At 42.9% G+C, this 10,901-nt stretch overlaps 2 non-coding genes across 2 annotated transcripts; both read right to left on the reverse strand.

The window, feature by feature from the left end:
- Positions 1 to 4,721: 4,721 nt before the first annotated feature.
- LOC119924579 lies at positions 4,722 to 4,823 on the reverse strand. The gene has a single exon (XR_005449284.1). It is a non-coding gene; the product is annotated as a U6 spliceosomal RNA (small nuclear RNA).
- Positions 4,824 to 5,647: 824 nt separating this feature from the next.
- On the reverse strand, positions 5,648 to 5,754 carry LOC119924464. The gene has a single exon (XR_005449176.1). It is a non-coding gene; the product is annotated as a U6 spliceosomal RNA (small nuclear RNA).
- Positions 5,755 to 10,901: the final 5,147 nt, after the last annotated feature.

Here is a 10,901-nt window from a genome sequence, read left to right on the forward strand (position 1 = left end):
TCAATCGTATTTATTGAGCACTTACTGTGTGCCGAGCACTGTACTAAGCACCAGATGGGAGTCACTGAGGCACAGAGAAGTGGAGTGACTTGCCCAAGGTCACACAGCTGATAAGTGGCCCCTCCCCATCCCCCCGGCCTTACCTCCTTCCCCTCCCCACAGCACCTGTATATATGTATATATGTTTGTACAGATTTATTACTCTATTTATTTATTTTTTATTATTTATTTTATTTGTTTATTTTATTTATTTATTTTATTTGTGGGCATTTATTTTATTTTGTTAATATGTTTTGTTTTGTTCTCTGTCTCCCCCTTCTAGACTGTGAGCCCACTGTTGGGTAGGGACTGTCTCTATATGTTGCCAGCTTGGACTTCCCAAGCGCTTAGTCCAGTGCTCTGCACACAGTAAGCGCTCAATAAATTTGATTGAATAAACTCCTCTCCCTCCATCTGTCCAGTGCCCCTCCTTAGCTTGTTAAACCTCCTCACGCACTCCAAGCTTCAAAAGTAAGGGGCCAGCCACAGCCTGAACAATCCACGGGGCAGGAGTGTGACTGTTTAATGTTGTGTCGTACTCTCCCAAGCACTTAGTACAGTGCTCTGCACACCATATAACAGACTCCGTCGAGAAGCATCATGGCCTACTGACGAGAGCCCAGGCCTGGGAGACAGAGGATGTTGGGTCCAACCCCCGCTCTGCCACTTGTCTGCTCTGTGACATTGGACAAATCACTTCACTTGACTATGCCTCAGTTTCCTCAGCTGTAAAATGGAGATTAATCCTACTCCCACAGTGAGACAGGGAGGCCTTCCCAGACTGAGCCCCCTTCTTCCTCTCCCCATCCTCCCCCTCTCCATCCCCCCATCTTACCTCCTTCCCTTCCCCACAGCACCTGTATATATGTATATATGTTTGTACTTATTTATTACTCTATTTATTTATTTTACTTGTACATATCTATTCTATTTATTTTATTTTGTTAATATGTTTTGTTCTCTATCTCCCCCTTCTAGACTGTGAGCCCACTGTTGGGTAGGGACCGTCTCTATATGTTGCCAACTTATACTTCCCAAGTGCTTAGTCCAGTGCTCTGCACACAGTAAGTGCTCAATAAATACAATTGATTGATTGATTGATTTTCAAACTTGATTAACTTGTATCTACCCCAGTGCTTAGGACAGTGCACGTCACATAGTAAGCCCTTAACGAATACCAAACTATTCTTATTTACCTTATTAGTATTATTACACATTTCCTGCCCACAATGAGTCACTAGTCTAGAGGGGAAGACCCGTGGAAGGACTGATTTTCCTCAGGAGTTTCTATGGTAACCAGCCAGCTAGGAAGCTCAGTGCTAATAATAATAATAACGATGGCATTTATTCATTCATTCATTCAATTGTATTTATTGAGCACTTACTGTGTGCACAGCACTGTACTAAGCGCTTGGGAAGTACAATTTGGCAGCATATAGAGATGGTCCCTACCCAACAGTGGGCTCACAGTCTAGAAGGGGGAGACAGGCAACAAAAAATATATGGACAGGTGTCAAGTCATCAGAATAAATGAAAGTAAAGCTAGATGCACATCATTAACAAAATAAATAGAATAGTAAATATATACAAGTAAAACAAATAGAGTAATAAATCTGTACAAACATATATGCAGGTTTATTTATTAAGTGCTTGCTATGTGCAAAGCGCTGAGGCAGATACAAGGTAATCAAGTTGTCCCACGTGGGGCTCACAGACTTAATCCCCATTTTTCAGATGAGGTAACTGAGGCCCAGAGAAGTGAAGTGACTTGCCCAAAGTCACACAGCTGGCAAGTGGTGGAGCCGGGATTTGAACCCACGACCTCTGACTCCAAAGCCCGGGCTCTTTCCACCGAGCCGCGCCGCTTCTCTAAGGCTTGTCTTTAACAGAATCTGCTAAGGCTTTTCTTTAACAGAATCTCAGGACTGACAGGAACTTTCGGAGAACAACTCAAGTCCAACCTTCTTCTTCCAGAGAAGAACTTCTAGGGAAGCAGCATGGCATAGAGAAGTAGCATGGCATGGTGGCTAGAGCACGGGCTGGGAGTCAAAAGGTCATGAGTTCTAATCCTGCCACCGCCACTTGCCTGTGGTGTGACCTGGGGCAAGTCACTTCACCTCTCTGGGCCTCATCTGGAAAATGGGGATTAAGACTGTGAGGCCTATGTGGGACAACTTGATCCCATTGTATCCCCCCAGTGCTTAGAACAGTGCTTTGCACATAGTAAGCACTTAACAAATGCCATTATTATTATTATTATTATTCTCTGGGCCTCAGTTACCTTATCTGAAAAATGGGGATTGAGACTGTGAGCTCCATATGGGACAAGGGACTGTGTCCAAGCGCATTTACTTGCACCACCTCGGTGCTTAGTACAGTGCCTAGTACATAGTAAGCACTTAACAAATGCCATAATTATTATTACTATTCCAAGACAGATCTGCATTATGTTCCTGAGGCAAAATTTCCAGATCATCATCATCAATTGTATTTATTGAGCGCTTACTATGTGCAGAGCACTGTACTAAGCGCTTGGGAAGTCCAAATTGGCAACATATAGAGACAGTGCCTACCCAACAGTGGGCTCACAGTCTAAAAGGGGGAGACAGAGAACAAAACCAAACATACTAACAAAATAAAACAAATAGGATAGATATGTACAAGTAAAATAAATAAATAAATAAATAGAGTAATATGTCCTGGGCAGAAAGACTGTAAGCTCTTTGAGGGCCAGGGATTGGGTCTACTGACTCTATTCTTGTACTTTTTTTTAATAGCATTTATTAAGCGCTTACTATGTGCGAAGCCCTGTTCTAAGCGCTAGGGAGGTTACAAGGTGATCAGGTTGTCCCACGGGGGGCTCACAGTCTTAATCCCAATTTTACAGATGAGGTCACTGAGGCCCAGAGAAGCGAAGTGACTTGCCCAAAGTCACACAGCTAAGTGGTGGAGCCGGGATTAGAACCCATGACCTCTGTCTCCAAAGCCCGGGCTCTTTCCACTGAGCCACGCTGCTTAGTGCAGTGTTTCATACAGAGTCAGTGATCAGCTCATTCATTCATTCAGTCGTATTTATGGAGCGCTTACTCTACGTAGAGCACTGTACTAAGCTCTTGGGAGAGTATCAAGTAACAATAACAGCCCTTTCCCTGCACACAACAGGCCGATCGATTTCACCGGTTGATTGATCGATCGAGGAAGGGCCAAGGATCCGGTTCTACCACTTGCTGGCACTTTTTTCCCTCGTTTCCGGCGATTCCTCACAGTCTAAGTATTTTTTCCGAAAGTCTGGTCCAAATCTCTCCCGCTGGACTCTGAAACCGTTCTGCGCTCTGTGGGAGTGGAAGAACTACTGTTATCATTTGCGTTGGCTTGAAAACTCACTGGGGTCATTTGGAACCAGAAGCTTTGAGTTGAACTTCAGGTTTCCCGGGATCAGAAGTTTATTCCAGTTTCTCCAGGTCGGTGAACTTTTCCTAGTGAAGAAATAGATAATAATAATAATGGCATTTGTTAAGCGCTTACTATGTGCAAAGCACCGTCCTAAGCGCTGGGGAGGTTACAGGGTGATCAGGTTGTCCCGAGGGGGCTCACAGTCTTAATCCCCATTTTACAAACGAGGTAACTGAGGCCCAGAGAAGTGAAGTGACTTGCCCAAAGTCACACAGCTGACAAGTGGAGGAGCCGGGATTTGAACCCATGACCTCTGACTCCAAAGCCCGGGCTTTTCCCATTGAGCCACGCTGCTTCTCAATATTATTATTATTATTACTGTGGTGTGACCTGGAGCAAGTCACTTCAATCAATCAATTAATCAATCAATCAATCAATCGTATTAATTGAGCACTTACTGTGTGCAGAGCACTGTACTAAGCGCTTGGGAAGTACAAGTTGGCAACTTCACTTCTCTGGGCCTCAGTTACCTCATCTGGAAAATGGGGATTGAGACCGTGAGCCCCATGTGGGACAAGGGACTGTGTCCCGCCCCATTTACTTGCAGCACCTCAGTGCTTAGTACAGTGCCTAGCACATAGTAAGCGCTTAACAAATACCATAACTATTATTACTAGTCCAAGCCAGATCTGCTTGGAATAATATTAATAATTGTGGAATAATATTCCTATATAATAAACTATAGAAAACCACACACACACATATATAATAATAATAATAATGGCATTTGTTAAGCGCTTGCTATGTGCAAAGCACTGTTCTAAGCACTGGGGGGATACAGGGCAATGAGGTTGTCCCACATGGGGCTCACAGTTTTTAACCCCCATTTTACAGATGAGGGAACTGAGGCTCAGAGAAGTGAAGTGACTTGCCCAAGGTCACACAGCTGACAAGTGGCAGAGCCGGGATTCGAACCCATGACCTCTGCCTCCAAAGTCCGGGCTCTTTCCACTGAGCCATGCTGCTTATCCAATAATAATGATGGCATTTTTTAAGCACTTACTATGTGCAGAGCACTGTTCTAAGCGCTGGATACAAGGTGATCAAGTTGTCCCACGTGGGGCTCACAGTCTTAATCCCCATTTGACAGATGAGGTACCTGAGGCTCAGAGAAGTTAAGTGACTTGCCCAAGGTCACACAGCAGACGTGTGGCAGAGCCAGGATTCGAACCCACGACGTCTGACTCCAAAGCCTGGGCTCTTCTCCACTGAGCCACGCTGCTCCTCTAAAAAATATGGAACACTTCATGAATTTGCGTGTCATCCTTGCTCAGGGGCCAGGCTAATCTTCTCTGTATCATTCCAATTTTAGTATATCAATCAATCAATCGTATTTATTGAGCGCTTACTATGTGCAGAGCACTGTACTAAGCGCTTGGGAAGTACAAATTGGCATCACATAGAGACAGTCCCTACCCAACAGTGGGATATGTGCTGTCGAAGCGAGCACACACACGCATGTATATATATATATATATATAATGGCATTTATTAAGCGCTTACTATGTGCAAAGCACTGTTCTAAGTGCTGGGGGGATACAAAGTGATGAGGTTGTCCCATGTGGGGCTCACCGTCTTCATCCCCATTTTACAGACGAGGGAACTGAGGCCCAGAGAAGTGAAGTGACTTGCCCAAAGTCACACAGCTGACAAGTGGAGGGGCCGGTATTTGAACCCATGACCTCTGACTCCAAAGCCCATGCTCTTTCCCAATGAGCCACACTGCTTCTCTAAAGGTGTCAAGCTGGTGTGCCTGTAGGAACCGACTCCCAGGTTGCAGTGTAGTCTGTGGTTTTGTTATAATAATGATATAATAATATAATATAATAATATATAATAATATATAACATATATAATAATATATAATAATAATAATAATAAACACATTTGCTAAGCGCTTACTATGTGCAAAGCACTGTTCTAAGTGCTGGGGGGGATACAATGTGATACAATACGATTGATGATGTTGAAGTTGTCCCACGGTGGGGCTCACAGTCTTCATCCACATTTTTACAGATGAAGGAACTGAGGCTCAGAGAAGTTAAGTGACTTGCCCAAGGTCACACAGCAGACTTGTGGCGGAGCCAGGATTCGAACCCACGACGTCTGACTCCAAAGCCCGGGCTCTTCTCCACTGAGCCACGCTGCTCCTCTAAAAAATATGGAACGCTTCACGAATTTGCAGGTCATCCTTGCGCAGGGGCCAGGCTAATCTTCTCTGTATTGTTCCAATTTTAGTATATGTGCTGTCGAAGCGAGCACATATATATATATATATATAGTAAGCGCTTAACAAATACCATAATTATTATTACTAGTCCAAGTAATAAGTAATTATAAGTAATTCATAAGTAATAAGTAAGTAATAAGTAATTATTAGTAGTCCAAGTATATATATATATATATATATATATATATATATAGTAAACCACAATAATGCCACAACCCCCAAACACTGCAGGAATCCAGCAAGAGTTGATCTCCACAGGACCCTGTCCACACTATGACCTCGTTCATGTCAGGGTCAGCTCTTCCGGGGTGTCCTCCGCCCTGACCCCAGCTCCATCAGCTGAATCCTCCACATCTCCGGGAGGAGGATGGATAGAGGAAAGGAGGATGGTGGAAGAGCCTTACTTGTCTTTCTGATGGCTGGAGAGGCTCCAGACTTCCGAGTTACCTGCTGCTCCTCCAACCATTTTATATATAGTATATATAAAACACATATCCAGTCAACTATCAGTCAATCAATCAATCAATCGTATTTATTGAGCTCAATCCTCCACATCTCCGGGAGGAGGATGGAAAGAGGAAAGGAGGATGGTGGAAGAGCCTTCTTTGTCTTTCTGATGGCTGGAGAGGCTCCAGACTTCCTAGTTACCTGCTGCTCCTCCAACCATTTTATATGTAGTATATATAAAACACATATCATTTATTACTCTATTTATTTGTTTATTTATTTTACTTGTACATATCTATCCTATTTATTTTATTTTGTTAGTATGTTTGGTTTTGTTCTCTGTCTCCCCCTTTTAGACTGTAAGCCCACTGTTGGGTAGGGACTGTCTCTATATGTTGCCAATTTGTACTTCCCAAGCGCTTAGTACAGTGCTCTGCACATAGTAAGCGCTCAATAAATACGATTGATGATGATGATGATATCCAGTCAACTATCAGTTAATCAATCAATCAACCGTATTTATTGAGCTCAATCCTCCACATCTCCGGGAGGAGGATGGAAAGAGGAAAGGAGGACGGTGGAAGAGCCTTACTTGTCTTTCTGATGGCTGGAGAGGCTCCAGACTTCCTAGTTACCTGCTGCTCCTCCAACCATTTTATATATAGTATATATAAAACACATATCCAGTCAACTACCAGTCAATCAATCAATCAATCGTATTTATTGAGCTCGATCCTCCACATCTCCGGGAGGAGGATGGAAAGACGAAAGGAGGATGGTGGAAGAGCCTTACTTGTCTTTTTGATGGCTGGAGAGGCTCCAGACTTCCTAGTTACCTGCTGCTCCTCCAGCTATTTTATATATAGTATATATAAAACACAAATCCAGTCAACTATCAGTCAATCAATCAATTAATCAATCGTATTTATTGAGCTCAATCCTCCACATCTCCGGGAGGAGGATGGAAAGAGGAAAGGAGGACGGTGGAAGAGCCTTACTTGTCTTTCTGATGGCTGGAGAGGCTCCAGACTTCCTAGTTACCTGCTGCTCCTCCAACCATTTTATATATAGTATATATAAAACACATATCATTTATTACTCTATTTATTTGTTTATTTATTTTACTTGTACATATCTATCCTATTCATTTTATTTTGTTAGTATGTTTGGTTTTGTTCTCTGTCTCCCCCTTTTAGACTGTGAGCCCACTGTTGGGTAGGGACTGTCTCTATATGTTGCCAATTTGTACTTCCCAAGCGCTTAGTACAGTGCTCTGCACATAGTAAGCGCTCAATAAATACGATTGATGATGATGATGATATCCAGTCAACTATCGGTCAATCAATCAATCAATCGTATTTATTGAGCTCAATCCTCCACCATCTCCAGGAGGAGGATGGAAAGAGGAAAGGAGGATGGTGGAAGAGCCTTACTTGTCTTTCTGATGGCTGGAGAGGCTCCAGACTTCCTAGTTACCTGCTGCTCCTCCAACCATTTTACATATAGTATATATAAAACACATATCCAGTCAACTATCAGTCAATCAATCAATCAATCGTATTTATTGAGCTCAATCCTCCACATCTCCGGGAGGAGGATGGAAAGAGGAAAGGAGGATGGTGGAAGAGCCTTACTTGTCTTTCTGATGGCTGGAGAGGCTCCAGACTTCCTAGTTACCTGCTGCTCCTCCTACCATTTTATATATAGTATATATAAAACACATATCCAGTCAACTATCAGTCAATCAATCAATCAATCGTATTTATTGAGCTCAATCCTCCACATCTCCGGGAGGAGGATGGAAAGAGGAAAGGAGGATGGTGGAAGAGCCTTACTTGTCTTTCTGATGGCTGGAGAGGCTCCAGACTTCCTAGTTACCTGCTGCTCCTCCAGCCATTTTATATATAGTATATATAAAACACATATCTAGTCAACTATCAATCAATCAATCGTATTTATTGAGCGCTTACTGTGTGCCGAGCACTGTACTAAGCGCTTGGGAAGTACAAGCTGGCAACACATGGAGACAGTCCCTACCCAACAGTGGGCTCACAGTCTAGAAGAACTATGTGGTTTACTGTGTGGTTTACTATCATATAAATGTAGATTGGGGTTGTGGAATAGTATTAATAATATTATATTATTAATATGATATGATATTCAATCAATCCATCAATCAATCGTATTTATTGAGTGCTTACTGTGTGCCGAGCACTGTACTAAGCGCTTGGGAAGTACAAGCTGGCAACATATAGAGACAGTCCCTACCCAACAGTGGGCTCACAGTCTAGAAGAACTATGTGGTTTACTGTGTGGTTTACTATCATATAAGTGTATATTGGGGTTGTGGAATAGTATTAATAATATTATATAATTAATATATGATATTCAATCAATCAATCAATCATATTTGTTGAGCGCTTACTGTGTGCAGGGCACTGTACTAAGCGCTCAATAAATATGATTAATTGCTTGATTGATTGATTGGGAAGCACAAGTTGGCAACATATAGAGACGGTCCTTACCCAACAGTGGGCTCACAGTCTAGAAGGGGGAAATTATATTATACTACTAATAATTGTATATTAGTACTTAATATTAATGCTATTAATAATAACAATAACAACAACAATAATAATGGCATTTGTTAAGTGCTTACTATGTGCAAAGCACTGTTCTAAGCATCGGGGAGGATACAAGGTGATGAGGTTGTCCCACTTGGGGCTCACAGTTTTCATCCCCATTTTACAGATGAGGTCACTGAGGCCCAGAGAAGTGAAGTGACTTGCCCAAAGTCACACAGCTGACAAGCGGCGGAGCCGGGATTTGAACGCACAACCTCTGACTCCAAAGCCCAGCCTCTTTAATAATAATAATAATAATAATAATGATGGCATTTGTAAAGCGCTTACTATGTGCAAAGCACTGTTCTAAGCATCGGGGAGGATAGAAGGTGAGAGGTTGTCCCACTTGGGGCTCACAGTCTTCATCCCCATTTTCCAGATGAGGTCACTGAGGCCCAGAGAAGTGAAGTGACTTGCCCAAAGTCACACAGCTGACAGTTGGCGGGGCTGGGATTTGAACCCATGACCTCTGACTCCAAAGCCCAGGCTCTTTCCACTGAGCCACGCTGCTTCTCCATGTGAAGCAGCATGGCATAGAGGATAGAGCATGGGCCTCAGGAGTGAGAAGGTCATGGGTTCTAATTCCGGCTCCGCCACTTGTCTACTGTGTGACCTTGGGCAAATCAATCAATCAATCAATTGTATTTATTGAGCGCTTACTGTGTGCAGAGACAGTCCCTACCCAACAGTGGGCTTACAGTCTCGAAGGGGTATCTCTTCTCTGGGCCTCAGCTACCTCACCTGGAAAATGGGGTTTGAGCCTGCGAGCCCCACGTGGGACAGGGACTGTGTCCAACCCGATTTGCTTGTACCTACCTCAGCACTTAGTACAGTGCTTTGCACATAGTAAGCACTTTATAAATGCCATCATCATCATTATTATTATTATTAGCTAGCTAATAATTAGCAAGCTAGCTCTCTTCCTCCCTTCAAGGCCCTACTGAGAGCTCACCTCCTCCAGGAAGCCTTCCCACACTGAGCCCCTTCCTTCCTCTCCCCCTCGTCCCCCTCTCCATGCCCCCATCTTACCTCCTTCCCTTCCCCACAGCACCTGTATATATGTATATATGTTTGTACATATTTATTACTCTATTTATTTATTTTACTTGTACATATCTATTCTATTTATTTTATTTTGTTAGTATGTTTGGTTTTGTTCTCTGTCTCCCCCTTCTAGACTGTGAGCCCACTGTTGGGTAGGGACTGTCTCTGTATGTTGCCAACTTGTACTTCCCAACTGCTTAGTACAGTGCTCTGCACACAGTAAGCGCTCAATAAATATGATTGATTGATTGATTGATTTTTTTCTCTGTCTCCCCCTTCTAGACTGTGAGCCCACTGTTGGGTACGGACTGTCTGTATATGTTGCCAACTTGTACTTCCCAAGCGCTTAGTACAGTGCTCTGCACACAGTAAGTGCTCAATAAATACGATTGATTGATTGATTGATTGATTAGCATATAATAAGTGTTTAAAAATACCACAATTATTATTACTATTATCGTTATCACCATTCTCTCTGTAGGAAAAGCTAAGAAAACAGCAGGTAATTTTTGTCAGTCAATGGTATTGATTGTGCACTTATTGTGTGCAGAGTAAAGTACACCAAGTGCTTGGGTAAAGTTGGTAGACATATTCCCGCCCCACTACAAGCTGATAATGGTTGTCAATCATATTTATTATCAATCAATCAATCAATCAATCGTATTTATTGAGCACTTACTGTGTGCAGAGCACTGTACTAAGCGCTTTGGAGCATACAGTGCAACAGAGTTGGTAGGCACTTTCCTTGCCCACCATGAGCTGATAACAGGCCTGTTTTCTAAAAGAAGCATCTCTTAGATGGGAGTGGAAGCTCCACACCTGCTATCCCTGGGGACAAGCCATCATCATCATCAATCGTATTTATTGAGCGCTTACTAAACTTACTAAAGCCATGTTCCCTCAGGAATGGAGGGGGACAGAATTCCCTCCCTCCTGGACCTTGGAACATCTAGAAACTTGAGGTACAGTGAGGTACGTGAGGTGTTCCTTTTTTGGCTTTTCAATCTGTTTTTGCCTTGTTCTGGTATATTTTTATATTTTTATTCTTCAGTGGTATCCGTTAA

This window comes from Tachyglossus aculeatus, chromosome 2 (assembly GCF_015852505.1).
Source record: "Tachyglossus aculeatus isolate mTacAcu1 chromosome 2, mTacAcu1.pri, whole genome shotgun sequence".
Lineage (NCBI taxonomy): Eukaryota > Metazoa > Chordata > Mammalia > Monotremata > Tachyglossidae > Tachyglossus > Tachyglossus aculeatus.